The sequence below is a fragment of the Lepidochelys kempii genome, chromosome 14 (assembly GCF_965140285.1).
Source record: "Lepidochelys kempii isolate rLepKem1 chromosome 14, rLepKem1.hap1, whole genome shotgun sequence".
Lineage (NCBI taxonomy): Eukaryota > Metazoa > Chordata > Testudines > Cheloniidae > Lepidochelys > Lepidochelys kempii.
The window spans coordinates 24,018,250-24,036,122 of NC_136393.1; the positions used below are offsets into that span (position 1 = coordinate 24,018,250).

Below are 17,873 nucleotides of genomic sequence, written 5' to 3' on the forward strand. Positions count from 1 at the left end.
AGGGCAGAGAATTTCTGTGAGTGCTAGTGGCCTCCATATCCGCTTCCACTAGCCCCGCATTTACAGTGAAACAGAGCAGTACCTGCAGCAGGGAGCGGGACTTGCTGAACAGGGAGGGGAACCTTTAAGAGCATCAGACGAGCCACAGCCCTTGCAGCGCCTCAGGCATCTGGTGCAAGTGCCGGATGATGTGAAGCTGGCACATGATCTTGGCTGTGACATCCTCGTGCTGCAGGGGAACGAGAACATGTCAGAGACGGAGACACTCCCCAGGAATCAGGGAGAATTAAGGGCACCTGGAACCAGCACCATCATTTCCACCCAGCAACTGCTCATGTCTGAGTGGTGGATTCACCCTCCTGACGCCCAGGATGGAGGCTTGCTGTCCTCTCCAGTGACCTCCAGTACCAACCACCCTCCTTGTCGGGTGGGCTCCTGCCACCTCCCCATCCGTGCCCCTGACAGCTGTTCCACCTCCAACCCACCTGGGGAGACTGCTCAAGTTCCTAGAACCCTCTCCTCCACCCCTACCTCCATCCCCACCCAGGTAGCGCAGGGAGGGGGCTCTAGCAGGGTGGCGGGGGCAGAAGGGATTCTGGCAGCAGTGAAGTGGGATGGGGAGAGGTTGAGACTTTTCCCCAAGTCACCCCAGTGACAAAAGCTAAAGCCACAGGATGGCAGCCCTGGTGAACGGGCCAGCGAATGGCGGTAGGATGGGAATGAGGCCCTGGCCCCCACCCCAAGCTCCTGAGTCGATTGCAGCTGCTTACCGTGACCCCCATCAGTTGGTGGGCTTCCCCCAGGAGGGAGTAGACGAGCACCAGCCCAGCCTGGCTGACACGCAACACGGGGTCGTGGATGGCCAGCACTGCTGTCTGCAGGAAGGATCTCTTCTGACCAATGGAGAAGAATTTTCCAAAGACCTAAAACCAAGAGGACACAAGGCTCGAGCAGATTGGCCAGAGCCAGCCTCCAAGTCCTGGCGGTACAATGGCGTCTAGTGCCCCAAAGGGCGGGGAAGAGAGCTGCTGTGGCCAAGGCAGTTCATTCCACAGGAGGCTTTCAGGGTCCCAGGGCTCAGGGAAGCCCCTTTATTAAAAGATCGCAGATGCTTAGGGACCAAAGCCTCCATTGGCTCTTTCGGAAGGCAATTTATGGCAGGGGCCAGGATGGGCTGGAAATAGATCTCTAATGTGTGTGAGCAGGCCCACTCTGCTGTGCAGGGGCGACAGAGACGACAGGGGACCCTGTGTTGCTTCCAGCAGAGAGATCTCCTGCACCTCAGCGGCTAGAGGAGTGTATGTGGGGGGACGTAGGGAGGGGGTTGGAGCTGACAGACCAAAGGTCTCTTCCCCGCAGCTTAGTGATTTCTCTCGTTGCTGGGAATGGCCTCTGCATCTCCTTGGTTTCTTCACAGGGAATCCAACCTGCAGCCTGACAAGGACAAGGAAACTCATGGCCCAGTCCCCATCCCAGACACTCCTCGGAGACTTTTCTTCCGCGACAGCAATTCAGCTTGTGGGAGGCGGGACAAGCTCACACAGTCTCTCTCACGGGGCGTCTGTGGAGCAGCGTTCTGTCGATGCCCTTGTCGATCCAGGAGCCGCTCCAGGGCCTCCTCTGTGATGTTGTGGCAATCACCCATTTCACCTTTGACTCCAGGCTGGGGACACTGTGTTACGGTGTGTTCGAAGGATTGGATATTCTCACCACAGTTGTGAGACGGGGGCGGGAGGGGAGTGTCTTTGATTTTCTACTTGTGCAGCAAGTAGCCGCAACTTGGGTCAGTGACAATGTGCTTCTTTGGAACAGTGGCTGAGGTCCAGATACTCTGCCATTCCCTGGCCGGGTCTGGAGACATGAGGGGGGCGCATGTGGTTCATATTGGCTCTGGAGCTCACTATGTCCCCTACCCAGTTCCCAGGTTGGGGCATTCTGCTTCCTGACCGGCAATGGAATTGGGCAAAGCCCACCTCCTTTCTCTGCTTCTACAGGGTGCAGGGAATTAAACAAGGGTCTGATCAAGCAATCGTGACTGACTGATTCAGGGCTCTCCTCTCAGACACTTGGGGATCAGCCAGGGGGACAAGGAACAGAGAGACACCCAGAGCCATAATCCTATATTAACTCACCCACCCGGGGATCCTCCTTATGCCATGGAGCAATGCAGCCATGTAAGACACTCAAATCACGGCAACTAGCGAGATTCCAATGTGGGACCTTTAGCACCAGCCTGTCCCACTGGTTGCTGGATGAGGAACTCTGAGCTGGAAATAAGGAGTGGGCTCTTTTCCTGTCTCCAGGAGGCATCCACTGCAGGGAACCCAGCCAGCCACACTCCCTGAGCTGTGTCATGCCCTGGCACAGTGCCCTTACCTCCCCCACTCTGGCTGTATTTTTGTAGCCCAAGAGCCTTCTGTCCTGGTGCCAGTCATAGCACCAGAGATCTTCTGCATCATGTATGGTCAGGCCTGGAAGAGAGAGAGAGAGACTTTTCTCCTCATTCTGGTTGCAGTTTCTGTGTCCTTCCAATCCCATTGGTGGCTCCACAGTAGAGTGGAGAAGAACAGAGGCAGAGAGAGACTTGTCCTTCAGCCTGGGTCAGTCTGAGAGAAATGGTCTGGGGTCCCATTATCCACCTGTGGTCACTCTCAGTCCCCTATTGGGTTCTGTGTCCCAGCTGGGTTCCTTACCCCTCTGTTGGAGCAGCAGCTGGTAGAGCCGATAAGTCCCCTCCCTGGCCTGCCGGCTGATGTCCTTGTCTGGATCGCTGACAAACAGAGCCAGCTGGGCCACATGGTGACCCATCCTGGGGAACTCGGCAGAGATCTAATGGAAGAGAGAGGAGAGGGGACTCCATCAGCATGTTCCTGTCAGCTCCCCTGGGCCAGAGGGCTCCTTCCCCTTAGCTCCTCTGCAGGAGATGCTGGGGGAGAGGAGCTTGAGATCGACCCTTCATTTGCTCTGCTGCCAAGGGAGCACAGAGCTGCTTTGGGATGCCAAGCAGGGGCTGGAGCATGGGCCCCTTAAAGGCCCAGGGGCAACACTGAACCAGGACAAGAAGAACTTGACTCAAGCCTAGCTCAGTCCCTGCTCTGACTCTGCCTCCCCATGAAGAACCCTCCTAACCCACAGCCCCGGGAGCAGCAGATCCTGCAGCCCGCTGGAGCCAGCCCGCCTCCGCCTGGAGCCAGCAAGCTGGGTTTGGAGGTCACTTACGTCAAACTCAGGGAGGGTGACTGTGTATCTCAGCAGGGCTGTGCTGCTCCTGATGGCCCTGGCTCGCTCCTGCGACACCCTGGACACAACCCACAAGTTGATATCCTGTGGGGAAAGGAGGCAGGTCAGACTCAGTGGCCAGGTGCACCTGCTTTGCAAATGAGCCCCCCACGCCCCCAGCCCCAGGGGCCTGAGACATTCTGCACAGGGGGGAATATCTGAGGCCTTGATGGCATAGCTTTAGAAAGGGATTCTTTCCCCCAGGACACAGCTTGTACCCTGCAGGTCACAACTTGTCAGCGTCTCTCTAGATTCGGACAATGTTCGGGGTCGGGGCTGGTCCCCTCCTCCCAGAACTCCTGATTCCTGAACAGTTCACCAGAAAGGAGACTGAACCCTCGGCCCTTCCCTGCTACGAAAATCTTTGGGCGGATGGAGGGAGTGACTGAGAACACAATCCCCCCAGGAATTTCAGAGCAGATCAGAGGGAAGGGCTGATTCCCTGGGATCCTCCTGTTTCTCTAGGAAGGAGCGTGTGCCTCTTCTCTGAGAACCATCTCCCAAATCTCATGGGGTGTGTGTGTTGGAGGGGTGGGGGAAAGGTGGGTTTTCAGACTCTCACTCCCCAAGACAGCCAGGAGCCGTGTGGTTAGTGCTCAGCAGAACCAGGCAGAGCTCTGGCTTGAAGTCCCAGCTCCTTCCTTTGTCCCTCAAGAAGGAAGGACCTGATACTGCTTGCACTGACCTCCCCAACCAAGGACGGCCCACTGGGGACCCAGCTAGGAGGACACAGTAGAAAATGGATCTTCCAGTCTCTCCTTACCAGTCCTCCAAAGAGTTCAGGTGAAATGGGGCTCACCTCCAAGATGAAGTGGAGCCTGTCTGTGTCTGGGGACTCTGCCAGCAGGTTCCCCAGCATGGCATCCAGGACCTCTGGGATGACTTTGTGCAGAGCCTGCAAAGCATGGGTCAGAGTTAGGAAACCTGGGCCTACACCTGACACAGGATGGGAAGAGGGGTCTCTGGGAAGCACTGGGGAGACTCCCAAACACATCTCCTGGACTCTCTCCTTCACATCCCACTGCAGGCAATTCGCAAGAATTGATGACCCCTGGACCTTTGATCCATGAGCTTAGCAGGTCTTTGCAGAGGGTCTTGTAGGCAGAAGAGTATGAAACAGCCAAGTTGCTATGGATGGAAGCTGGGCTTCTGGGCAAAACAGGGCTTATGAAAGAAAGAAAGAAAGAAAGAAAGAAAGAAAGAAAGAAAGAAAGAAAGAAAGAAAGAAAGAAAGAAAGAAAGAAAGAAAGAAATCCCCCAGGGAGGGGCAATCTCTTTCCTGCTGGAGGCAAGGATCCAACCCTGCAGCTTGTTCCATCTCCGCTACCCCACCCCTAAATCTGGAGCTCCAGCTAATCAAGGGAGCAGGGACCAAGGACCACTCTGGAAAAGTAAGAGGATGGAGGAGGAGGAGGTACCTGGATGTCGGTGGTGTCCTTCTCTGTGCCCAGGGTGAAGACGGAGTGAAGGGCAGCTCGCAAGAGGTGGGTCTCTAGGGCTGGCTCCAGGGCAGGTTTCATGGTGCTGGCAAGAGAGAGGAGCTGGTATTAGACTGTGCAGTACGGGGGTGGGACTGTCTCCAACAAGGACACCAACCCACAGAGATAGAGGCACAGGCTGGCGAGAATGGGAACTGAGGCACTGAGCTTGAGAATGACAAGGCCAAGGCGTCCCAGACAAACAGTGGCAGGACAGGAATAGCTCCTGTTCTCTGGAGCCTGCTGCCCCTCCTGTATCTGAGCCCGGGAGTGAGCCCCTCCCCAAGGCCCCTGTCATGTTATGGGAGTGAAAAGAAGAGCCCCACCAGGAGAGAGTGACCCTTCCCACCCCACCATCTCTGCCAGAGGCACCAGGCACCAGAGTTTCTGTGTTTGGTTTTTGGGAGGGGGGTGAGGGGGTGAGAGAACCTGGATTTGTGCAGGAAATGGCCCAACTTTATTATCATGAACATTGTGTAAAGAGTTGTCACTTTGGATGGGCTATCACCAGCAGGAGAGTGAATTTGTGTGAGGGGGTGGAGGGTGAGAAAACCTGGATTTGTGCTGGAAATGGCCCACCTGATGATCACTTTAGATAAGCTATTACCAGCAGGACAGTGGGGTGGGAGGAGGTATTTTTTCATATTCTCTGTGTATAAATAAAGTCTGCTGCAGTTTCCACGGCATGCATCCGATGAAGTGAGCTGTAGCTCACGAAAGCTTATGCTCAAATAAATTGGTTAGTCTCTAAGGTGCCACAAGTACTCCTTTTCTTTCTGGAAGAGACAGTGACGGTGACTCCCAGCCTTGGGCCTGAGCAGCACTGGGGTGAGGGGAGCCGGCGGGGTGGGGGGGTGGGGCTGTCTTGGTACCAGAGGTTGCCCACTGCAGCCAGGGAGTGGGCGAGGACGGTGCTGGGTGACGAGTCATCGGGTAGCTCCTCGATGAGCTCCTGTGAGACGCGAAGGACACAAAGGAGCATGTGAGATTCAGGCCCGACTGACACCTCCCAGTGAGGAGATGACACAGCCAGTGCCCCACATGGCCAGAAGGATCCCCCACCACCTCCCACTCCTACGATTCCTTCCTGCCCATCCGACTTGCCCCCTTCCCGGATTCCTGCCCAGCTCACTCCCAATCCCCTTCTCTCCTCCTCCCTGTCAAAACTGCCCCCATTCAGCCCCATCCCGACGACCAAGCTGGGACCATGTGATTCCTTGTCCCCCACTCTCAGCTGCCCCCCAGCCCCACAATTCCCCCCCTCCCTCCAGTTGCCGTATGGAGTGTCTCACTCACCACGATCCTCTTCACCACAGCCGCCTTGCAGCAGCGCGGCTCCAGCGTGTCCTCCCCTCTCTCCCGTGCAGCCAGACATGCGGGGTAGATGGCCTGAAGGAACAGGAGCTGCTGCCCCTCATCCTGGACCCACCAGGAGTGGGGTATAGTGACAGAGAACCTGTTAGCGAGGGACCTTCCTGCCCTACCCACACCAGCTCCAGGGCTCAGGCCTCAATGGGGGATTGTGGGGACCCACCTATTCTCCAAATCCCCCACCACTCCTACGCAAGCAGGATCAGGAACTGGGACAGTGCCTGTCGGGGGAGACGACCTCGGCTCTTGTGGGACAAACACCCCAATCTGGGGGTCCCACATAATGGATGTAAAAGGGCCCCATTAGGGGTGGTGGATCAGGAGGGACAAGACCCTCGGTAGGGGGTGGGGATGCTGGGAAGGAACAGGGCAATCTTGGTTCCAGCCCAGGTGGGGAACATTCATACCTTTTCTCTGCACTGGAGCTGCTCTCGGATGACCTTGAGAGCAGCTTCATCTTTGGCCACGTCCACCCCTTCCTCCTGCTCCGAATCCCGGGGGGTCCCTGCACCAGGGAGGGAAGGACAGGGGTGTGGTGGGCAGAGCAGGATTCAAGACCCCCCTTCCCACCTCAGGCCCCCAGGGCAGATCAGGCCCCAAACCCCCCTCTCAGGGATGCCTTCAGCCCCCAACAGCTGCCGAAGCCCACAGCAGAGCCCCCCTCCCCTGCCCAGGACTCCAGGGGAGGTGCCTGTTCCCCCCGCCCGGAGCAGCAAGGACCAACTGGCAGCAGCTCTTCACGCCCCCACCCCCAGGTCCCCGTGCGGAAGGGGCAGCTGTGTGACGGCTGCTGCTGTCCGTGGGGTTCGCAGGGCTCAGGCCAGACATCTGGGCTGGGGACCCCCCCCTGTACCCCTGGGAGAGCGTCTGGGCCCAGGGTGTTCACATCCCGTCCTCAGCCCTCCCGGAGCCCAGCCCGGCTCCTCACCTGGAACAAAGCAGTGGCGCCCGTCGGCCTGGCTGCTGCCAGAGGCCCAGGTGCTGCCGCTGTCCCAGGCTGAGCTGCCGGTGCTGGGACAGGGACCTTCCCCCTCCTGGCCGGCGGGGGCTGGAAGGGCCTCAGAGACCGGGCAGGGCGAGGCCTCCTGATGGGAAGGAGGGCTGGGCTCCTGGGGCCGCTGCTGCCCACACAACCAGCCCCAGAGCCACCCTGCCCGGCGCCCCTCCTGGGCTGGGTCCTGTCTGCCAAACCGCAGCCTGGGCCAGCTCCATTGGGGCCTGGTCGGGGCCTCTCCCAGCTCGGCGCCTGCGCCGGGAGCCGGGGTCCTTTTCCAGAAGGCCGGGCACTTCCGCCGTCTGGCCTGGATGGGACCTGCTTCCCTGCCAGCGGGGACGCAGGGCTTGCTCTGCCCCTTGGGAAGACGGCAGCTGCTTCCCTCAGGCTCTGGGGCCACGTGCAGAGCCTTCCTCCGCAACATCCGCAGGAGCCTGGCCATCCTGGAACCGAGCGGGGAGCAGGGGTGAGTCTGGGCTCAAGGCAGCCTCTCACTCCTGGGCCTTTTCCGTCCCTCCTCCTCCCTGCTCCAACCACAGCCGCACCCTCTGCCCCCACAGGAGTGCAGGGAGTGCCATCTACACACACGGGCAGGAGTTCATTGCATGATCTGCTCCCAACGTTCCCCTCGTAATCCCTGCTCCTGCAATAGCCAGGAAGTCTCATCCTTTTCCAGCAATGGGGTCAGTCCCAAAGACCATTGGTTACTCTGGACAAGCAGCCCCCTCCTGTCGTCCCAGGCCACTCTCCCGCCCAGGCTAGAGAAGGAACAGAACCCAGGAGCCCGGACTTCTCCTGGGAAACCATTCTCCACATCAAAGTCACAAAGACCGTAAGCACAGGAAGACCAGAGCCCTCCTCGTTCCCCATTGATTTCCAGGCTCAGCAGCTCACAGGGTCTGGCCCAGCTCAGAGACTCTCAGCCTGGGGAACAGTGTCCCACAAGGGAAGGGCTGGGAGCCCCTTTGCTGGAACCTTTCCAAACACACTGGAGACGGCTCTGAAGAAGCCCCTGCCTGGCCTAAGAGTGAGGGGCTCTTGGGGGCTGTTTGCAAAGGAAATCCCCCTTTGGAGATAGTCTCTCCCCCTGTTTCTGCCTCTCCCCAGACAGACAGGGGAAGACACCGAGGAACCTGAATGCCACTCACTTGCTCTCAGTGATGGTATGATGGATGGCGGATGTTCAGGGTCAGCAGACGTCCGTCGCCCTCCTCCTCACTCTCCAAGCCCAAGGCAGGCTGGAGAGGGTGGTGACCTCAGGAGTTTCCCTGCCCAGCCAGCAGGCAGGGTGATGACACGAGGGCGATCGACTGGCTGTAAAAACAAGAGTCTGTCTGATTGCCAAGGGACGGAGAAACTCAGCCAGCAGCAGGGGGGTGCAGAACACGGCCCTAGGGCGGAGGTGACAGCGCCTCCAGGATCCTGACATCCCAGCACTTTACCCACCTTCCTGGAGCCTCCCAACCCTGCTGGGCTGTAGCGATGGGACCTCAACCCGACTGATAGCAAACGGGCGTCACCTACCAGCTCAGGGTCACATTGAGTGTCAGAGCCATGGATGGACCCCTTCACTAACCACTGCCGCACACTCCCTCCCACAGCTGGCAATTGCAACCAGGCCCTAATGGCTGGTCCCCCTGACTTTGAGAGGGAGGGTCACTCCTGCTTCCATTGCTGCCTCTTGATCTGTGGGACTTTGGGCAAGTTGCTCCCCCTCTCTATGGCTCTCTGGGACTCACATCCCTGAATGGGCTTTAAAAAAGACAATGGTTAAAGTTTGGCCCCAACTAGTTCTTGTTTCTCGAGACTAGCCATTTTAGCAAAGTTTAGAGTTCTTGACATTCAGCACCTGGAAACATTCCTTTCTCCTTCGCAGACGGCCTTAACATCCCTTATCTCACCCAGGCTCCCTGCTGCCTGGAGTTAGAGAATTGACCCTGTTCCCATTGGACCTACCCAAGGTGTCACACAGCAAAGCGGTCACGGAGCCAGAAAGAGAACACAACAGTCTTGACTCCTGTTCTAACAGACAACAACCCCCCCGGAGGCAGTGATAAAGTCCAGGAAATAAGGTGTGAACATTTGCATGGAAACCGTTTTCTGTCAGAAAATCCATTCAGACGAAACCACTTTGTTTCTTGAAAGCATAACAAGTAGGATGAAAATTCTCTGCAAAAATATTTGTTTGCAAAACAAGAGCATCTCCTCTCCGTCACAGTGCATTAAACTGTCTCGTCGTACACAAAGGGGAGACACTATGCTCTAGAAAATTAGATGAGATGCTTCAGTCTGAGCTAAGTAGTTGCTGCTCTTCACAATTTCAAAACAATAAAATAGAAATGAGATTGAATATTAGGTCATAATCTGCTATGGCTCAGTGTGATAGGACACCCCCTAGTCTGCACTGCTCCAAGTGACACTCTTCAGTGCATCCCCAGCATCCACCCATGGTGAGGTAGGTGGGAGAGGATTGTTATTTGTACTTGACAGAAGGAGAAACGAAGGCTGAGAAAGGAGCGGGGACTTGTCTTAGCTGATGCAGCCAGTCAGCAGCAGAGTTGCTCTCAAATGAGCTACAGACCAACAATTGTTCCTAGTAATTATTCAGCAATTATTTCAGAAGAATTGGAATGTTCGAGAGGATCATGAACTGCTCCGAGACAATGAATGGAGAGCAGCGTCAACATTGGTCAGACATCTAACTGGTTGTGACTTATTTGCTTGGTCATAAAAGAGAACAACAAAGACCAGAGTTTCCTCCCTGTCAATAGCCCCCTCCTCAGCCAATCAAGGTTGATACTTTGAGGAGTGGGAGGCTAAGGGTTCTCATCAAATAGCCCAAAGAATGGCCCTGGTCACCACCAAGGGGATCACTCTCGGAGCACTAGTCCAGTCTCACCTCTCTGTGAGGGCCTCCCACAACCCCCCCCCCCCCAGCCTCCTCTCCACACACAGAGCTCCTGGTGGTGGGAGGAGAACAGAGGAAAAGGACAAAGGAAGCAAGAAGAGAAAGGTAGGAGGGACAGAGGAAAAGGGAAAACAAAAAGGAGAAACCCCAATGTCCCCAGTAATTCTAAGGGACAAAGTCCTAGGTCGGAAATAAAATACTGCCCCCACAAGCTAATGTTTTCCTTTCCTAAAAATCAGCCGGCACCTGATGGATCAGACTGAACAGGTTCCAAACCTCTCCGAGGCTCTTACCTTCTCTACAGGGAGGTCTGTTTTCGAGCAAAACCACAAAAAGAAAAGGAGAAAACTCCGAAGAGGGTCCTCCTTGCGCTCACGTACGTGCAAGTGAATTCTCTCTCAGTCCTCCAGGAGAGACCTCGAGAAGGAGACGTGCTGAAGCAAAGCCACAGGGATCTCCGAGGTTGCCCCTGTCCTGCTCCCCTGTCCTGCCTGGCTGATGTCAAGATCTCTCTGTGAGGTCATCGCCTCCCCACCACCTTTGTCCAATAGGCTGAGGTCCTGCCAAAGGCCCTTGTGATGTCACTGCCACACCCACCCCTCTGCTGCAGTGCTGATGTCCTGCCCCTGTCCAGCCACATTGGATGTTTGAGCTGCTTCCCCTGGATCACCCCTCTCAATGAGCATTCATTGTGGGCTCAAGCCAAACACAGTAAAACATCAGAGGCTTCTCCCTGTGCTACGCTCAGTTTTTCATAAATTAGCAGACTTTATGGACAGAAGAGACAATTAGAGCATGTCTTCTGACCCTCTGCATATCACATGCCTTCTGTAGAGCATAGGAGCTAGTTTTTGACTACACACCTTCCAGAAAGGCATCTTGTCTTCATTAGAAGACATCAAGAGCTGGGGAATTCCCACCACTTCCCTTTCTAGTTTATTCCTTTGGTGATTCATCCTCACGGTTGAATATGTGTGCCCTCTTTCTCATATGAATTGGTCTCTTTTGAGTTTCCAGCCACTGGGTCTTGTTATGCTTTTCTCTGCTAGATTAATGAGCCCTTTAATACCCGATATTTTCTCTCCATGAAGTCACTTCAACACTTCAATGATGTCACCTCCCGATCTTTTTTATAATCTAAACAGGCTGAGCTCTTTCAATAGCTCACTAGCGTCTGCCAGGAAGGGAGTCCCCACAGAGGGACACCGTAATCTCCCAGGGCGGGAAAAGGCTCTCACTGCCATTTCTTAACCTCATGGGGTATTCTCCTGTTCTGCCAACCCCACCCCTATTTAAGCATCTCCAGGTGCCTGAGGGAGCAGGAACCAAAGGCCATCCTGCATCTGGGACAGAGATGGAGGTTGATGACCTACCTGCCCATGGTGACCATGGTGCAGGACAGCCCTCAGGACATGCGAATGCAGCTCCAGATCTGGGAGCAGCTTCCCTTTGCTGGCACGAGACCTTGCAAGTTGAGGGGGTGAGACAGGCACTAACTTTTGGAAACCCTCAGTGGGATCAGAGGGTAATGGTTTGTAGAAAGTGGTGTTGGACAGCTTTACAAAAACTAGACAAGAACGGTGCATGTTCCAGGGCAGCTCCAGTCCTGGTGCTGTCAGTGAGACGTGTCCTCCCAGCCCTGCCTGACGGGTCTTTCTGTTTCAGAATCTCATTGTAACTGCAAGAAAAGCCCAACCTGTGGAGTTGTGGTTGCACTGAGAGTTGTATCGTCTGCTTTGATCGCTGCCATCATTGCTCTGGCAGGTGAGTTCCCAGCTTCCGCCCTGCTCCCTTCCCCTCCATCTACAATCTCCGTGCATCCCATTCCCCGTGACCTGCCACGGTCCCTCTCTCCTCCCGGCCTGTCTGGCTTCTGCCCCTGGGACAGAGGATTCCTGGGGGATGTTCCTCCCCGACCCTCCTCCTGCTCCCTCCCAGACCCCTGCACCTGGGCACTCTCTGTGTCGGGACGATCTGACTGACATTAGCCCCGCCCCCCCCAGCCCATCTCTGAGCACTTTGGGTCCAAGTCACCTTTGCCACGCGCCGTGAAGCAGTCCCTGACCAGGGTGTCCAGTGGGACAGGGTGCAGTGCAACCCTGAGCCCTTTGCCTTCCCTGTGTTGCTCTGAGGTTACCAGCCTGGCCTTCCTGGATCTTCAGGTCACGCTTGTGGCCGGACGGCAGGTGCTGCCGTGTTATTGAAAGGAGCCGTAGAGCTCAGTCTAGACCCCTCCACCAGCGCAGTGTGAAAACCCCCCAATCGCTGAGCTTGGCCATGAAGGGTCCCTTAGCACCATTCACTCCCCCAGGCTGCCCAGACAGCGTGTGCTCGTGCAGAGGGCTTCTGTTTGCCGTGAACATGAACCCTGCTGTATCCCCCCGTCGTCTGGGGCAGGGCGTGCTGGAGGCTGTTGGGGGTGGGATTTCTCTACTGCCCTGGGATCCGATCACTGGGCCCCAGGAGGGTTTAGCAGCTGGCAGAGGGGATTGAATCCAGGTCTGTCTGCATTAGGAATCCTCTGTGCCGATGTCATGACATCCGTGCCGTTGAATTGGGGCAAACCGCTAAAGGAGACTCACCGCACTGGTGCACAAAGCAGCTTGCCTTGGTGCAGTTCGCTGCAGGAAGTTACCAGAGCGAGCCGCACTGCTCCAGCGCATCTCCAGGAGGTGTTTGCCCTGATGTCACTGCGTCACTGTGATTATACGGGTGCAGATTGCTCGGATACAGAGGTGAATTAAGTTCCATCATTCCTGGCCCACAGTGCAACAGGTCACTTCCCGTGGCTGTGGTGTCTGGCGCCCCACTTGTGGCTTTCATGTCCCTGAGTGAAAGTTCCCACCTTCTTCTCAATTGTTCACCTGCTGTTTGTTGCGAGGTTGAACATCCAGCTGTTGATCTTGTGCCTGGGGTGAAATGCTCTGAGCTGTGTCAGTCCCTCCCAGGCTGGGAGTGTCCCTGGAAGCCTTCTTGCCAGGCAAATTTACTGTGACAAACATCTCCCTCACCCTGCGTCTGATTGCCGTGGACCAGCCCCAGCTGGGGGTCCCAGTAGGCTTGGCAGGCCGGTCAATTGACTGCCTGTTTGACCTCAGTCAAATAGTGTCAAATACTCCAGCAAGAGCCCTGGGGGTAGGAGGCAGCGTGATTTTTGATTGCGTCTTGCAGCCTCACTTGTGTTTTTCAGAACTTGGTTTCAATGTTTCACTTTTTAATCTGAGTTAAAATAACTCAGTTCAATAATTTTTTTAAAAATTAGGCATAAGTATCTACCTTAAGCTAAACCTACTGGAGACAATGACGTCTTGCTCTTTTTTTGTTACTGTTCTGATAAATTGGTATTTTAAAATATTTGACCATTGGTTTTTTTTATGACACATTTGAGGTACCAGTCAAATGCCCAATTCTAGGTGCAACTCTTACCCTCCATGTGACTGTCTCATTCTCAGTGCTGGCGTCTAAGCTTTCATCAGCTGATCTGTGCCCCCCTGCTGGACCCTCGTGCCCAGACAGCTGGGTGGGATACCGAGGGAAACGCTACTATTTCTCCGAGAGGGAAGGGAGCTGGACCGACAGCCAGAGCCCTGCTCTGCACCGGGTGCCTCCCTGGCTGGGATCGACAGTGAGCAGGAAATGGTGAGAGACTCTCGAATTGCCAGACACTGGCCTTGGCTCAGCGGCGGCTGCTACAGTAGGACCTGGGCTCTGCCCCCTCCCGTGCTGGGAGGCCGGAGTGAATGAACTTCCAGCGGCTGAACGCCAGCCCTGGCTGGGCCCAGGGCCCTATTGTCTGTGTGTGATCACGAGGATTGGCCATTCTCAGCTTCCCCCTCCCCAAATAGGGAGACAGCCCCTCTCTAGGGCAGGGCTGGCTCAGGCATCTACTGGCTGCGGGAGTGGGACTGAGAACCCAGCCAGTACTCCTGTTTGGGGGAAGGGAAAAGAGCAGCCAGGTGAGGCTGTGGGGGGTGGGGTGGGGTGGGGGTGGGAACCTGTCACATTGACCCCTCCCACTTTAGCTTGACTTGCTCCCTCCTCCTACCCTGCTGTGGTGAGTGGGGGCTGCTCTGTGAGAAGAGACGTCTCTGCAGAGAGTTCAGACCCAGCAGCAGCCCCCAGACCAGGGGGACTTGGGGTGTGGGTGACTGGGAGCACTGGGGCCGGGCTGCTGTGTGCGGTGGGAGCGTTAAGACTGCCCGGGTGGTCTTGTGCTTTGCAAGAGGGAGGGGAAAATCCCCCCCCCCCGAAAATAAACTGAGCGCCCTTCAATATGCGACTGGGATTCTCTGCAGCACAGAGCCCTGGAGGGGCGGTGTGGGGAGCACGGGAGCTGGGGCTGATACCTGCTGTCCCTCGGCTTTCTTTAAGGCGTTCCTGCTGCGCCATAAGGGTGTCTATGACCATTGGATCGGCCTCCGGAGGGAGCAGGGTCAGCCCTGGACATGGGCCAACAGCACCAAATTCAGGGACCTGTGAGTCTCTCTCACCCCTCTGGACTAATTCCCTGGGCTTGGGGATTCTGGTGTCTGAGCGGTTTGAGCTCAGGTAGATCCACCATTCAGTGCTAGTGAAACCACCAGACACGACCCTGGTCCGTTCGCGTCCTGCGTGTATCGGAGACCGATGGGAGCCGGCGTGTCCCTGAACTCTCGGCTCCTCCCCGCAGCACGGTGCTGGGCCGGAGACAGAGCCCGCCATAGCCAGAGGTGCCCTCGCAGCGTGCTGGGATTTCAGCTGGGACACTCGCTGTTCTCCCCCAGCCCTCTTCAGCAAGGTCCCTGGGGTGTCTGACCCCCCCCCCCGGGGAAAGGAGGTAGCAGGGAGCTCAGGTTAACAGTGGCTGCTAGAGAGGGCAGCATGCCGAGCAGTGCATGGCAGGTGCAGGTCCCGCTGGGGATTGCAGCCGGCAGGTTTGAGTGACTTGGCTGATGAGGCCTCTGAATCCGCAGCAGGGCACCGATGTTAAAGGAGCCTGCGGTTCACAGGTGCTGGACGCCTGGGGCTCCCACTGGAATGGGGTACAGTAGTGATGGCTGCCCAGCCAACACCCCGCAATGGGTTTCAGTGGGCTCCAAGTGTGATCACAAAACCTTGAGCCTGGAGCAGGGTTTGAACCCCGGAATTCAGCACTAGAAGCATGAGCCTCTGCCATAGGAGCGAAAGAATCCACTTCTTTAACTGAACCCCCCCCTGATTGATAAAGCTCTTATGCAGGCCAGCCATTAGAGGGGGATGGAGACCCCCCACTTCCCTGGTCTGGTTTACTTCAGTACTTTGAAAACTCAGGCTGTTATGGCGCTGGGTCAGGGCTCCCCAATGGACAGTCCCCATTCTGCTGTATTGGACCCAACCTTTGGATCCCACCTGCTTCCAGCCTCACTGGGTCTGAATAGCCACCAGACACTGTCCTGAGTTCGGGCCTCTGTGGCCCTCTCCTGGGGTACAGACTCCCTGTCTGGTTCCCTCCTTAGGAGGTGGGACCCTGCAGATCAGCTGCTGTAGGACCCAAAACCAGGTCTGAACCCTCCCAAACCTCCCAAGAGGCATGTTGTCCCTAGAGCTCCACCCTCTACTCCAGAGGAACTCTGGGAGGGTCACGGGAGGGTTACAAACAGGGCACACATGCTTTCACAAAGGAACTTCTTCAACACTCTCTTTTTCCCCCATCCCCAATGGAAAGCTCAGGAGTTATAGATCAATGGAAAAGGAAACCCCTGAATGCAATTTCCTCTTTCAGTGTCATCTTGGTTCTGCTCCGTGTGTTTCAAGGAGGGGAGATTCCTCCTACCCCCCGCTTTTCCTGCTCGGTCGTCTGATTCTGGTGATGGTCTACCCCTCTTGTTAGAGGACCGGTCCCTTTTGACAATCAGTCTAAGAAATTCTCTCCATCCTGCTGGGGACTTTCCATTCTCCAGCACCCCTGTGGGCTGCTCAGCATAGAGGGTCACAAACAGTCAGTGGTTCTGCAAAGCCCCCGCTGTCCTGAGCTCTGCTCCTGAGGGGCTGGGAGAGTAGCTGCTCCGCACTCAGGCCTGCACTGTGGAGAATGGCTCCCCTGGCTGGGACTGGTGTGAAATGCCTGGCCTCTGCCTGACTGCAGCTCCCTGGCTTCTGTGTTGCAGGTTTCAGATAAGAGGAGGAGGTGACTGCGCGTATCTGAACGAGGAGAAAGGGGTCAGCAGCTCACGGTGCTACATGGAAAGACGGTGGATCTGTAGCAAACCTGAGGTGTATGTGATGGGAAAAGAGACTGCACTGGAAGGGGGCTCGAAATGAGACTCCTAGAAGTGACACTGATTCAACTCACACCTACTTGAATGAGCCAAGTCCCCATTCGTCAGCCTGGCCAGGATCTCAAAATCAGGCAGCAGGGCCCTCAAGCATTAAGTGTGTCTCGTTTAAACTGTGGATTCTTCGTATGTGCCTTCTGCTTTTGAACCTTTAAACTCAGGGTCACATTGTCAAGCTTTTCTCTGCAGCTGAGAGGGAGTGATCTCATGAGAAGGAGTCTCAGCCACACGCTGGGGAAATGAGAGAAGGGAAGGCCTTGTTCGTTTAGACTCCAGAACAGCATTTCTCAAATGCAGCCACCAGCTGATTGTTTTGCAGCCACAAGAGCCTCCAAAGTGCCCCAACAATCGCTGAGATGTTAGGTATTAAAGGTGCCTTCTAAATGCCATAAATCCTAATGCGCGCTCCCTTTTACATAGTACCATGTCGGCAGAGCTGAGCTACATCGGTGTGGTTTTCTTCGAAGTCGCAAAGTGTATTCTTTGGCTAAGAACATAAGAAGGGCCAGACTGGGTCAGAGCAAAGGTCCATCCAGCCCAGTATCCTGTCTGCCGACAGCGGCCAACACCAGGTGCCCCAGAGGGAGTGAACCTAACAGGCAATGATCAAGTGATCTCTCTCCTGCCATCCATCTCCACCCTCTGACAAACAGAGGCTAGGGGCACCATTCCTTACCCATCCTGGCTAATGGCCATTCATGGACTTAACTTCCATGAGTTTATCCAGTTCTCTTTTAAACCCTGTTATAGTCACAGCCTTCACAACCTCCTCAGGCAAGGAGTTCCACAGGTTGGCTGTGCGCTGTGTAAAGAAGAACTTCCTTTTATTTGTTTTAAACCTGGTGCCCATTAATTTCATTTGGTGGCCCCTAGTTCTTGTGTTATGGAAACAAGTAAATAGCTTTTCCTTAGTCACTTTCTCCTCACCACTCATGATTTTATAGACCTCTAACCACTGTGTTTACATCTCATGTTACTGTAGCTCTGCAAGTGGCTATGGGCCATCTCACTGTGTGGTGTTTGGGTAGGTTGCGATTGTTCATGGAGAGGGGGGGGAGGTGAAAGAGTTAAAAATGTGACTGGGTATCAGAAAGTATTTCAAATAATCTAGTGCCAGAACATGACCTTGAATGTGACAGCAGGTGGCTCCTCTGGGACCTTCTGCGAAGAAAAACAAAACATAGAAAGAAAAAGGAACACTTCAGCACCAGGGGGAAAGGCAGTTTCCTGTGTTTCTGAAGCCACCCGATTCCGTTTCTGAGCAAGTTGCAGTGTGCGAGAGAAATTCATCAAATTGAAACGTATGTCGTGCAACGTCCCTACAGCACTCGTGCAAGGGAAGTTGAACCAAATTACCACGGTGAGTTTCAGAGGCGCAAGCTGTTAAATGATGCAAAAACCAAGCTGAAAAGACAACAGCAACGGCTCAGATTTTGTTGTTCCTATTATCATTATTATTATTACTGGGCTAGGTGGATTGGGTTTTTTTGTCTGTGAAAGAAATTTTGGACATATTGGCAGATACATTCTCTCATTATTATTTGGACTTC

General features: G+C 55.3%; 1 pseudogene; it reads left to right on the plus strand.

The window, feature by feature from the left end:
• Positions 1-674: 674 nt before the first annotated feature.
• On the plus strand, positions 675-16,309 carry LOC140898033 (C-type lectin domain family 2 member D-like; annotated as a pseudogene).
• Positions 16,310-17,873: the final 1,564 nt, after the last annotated feature.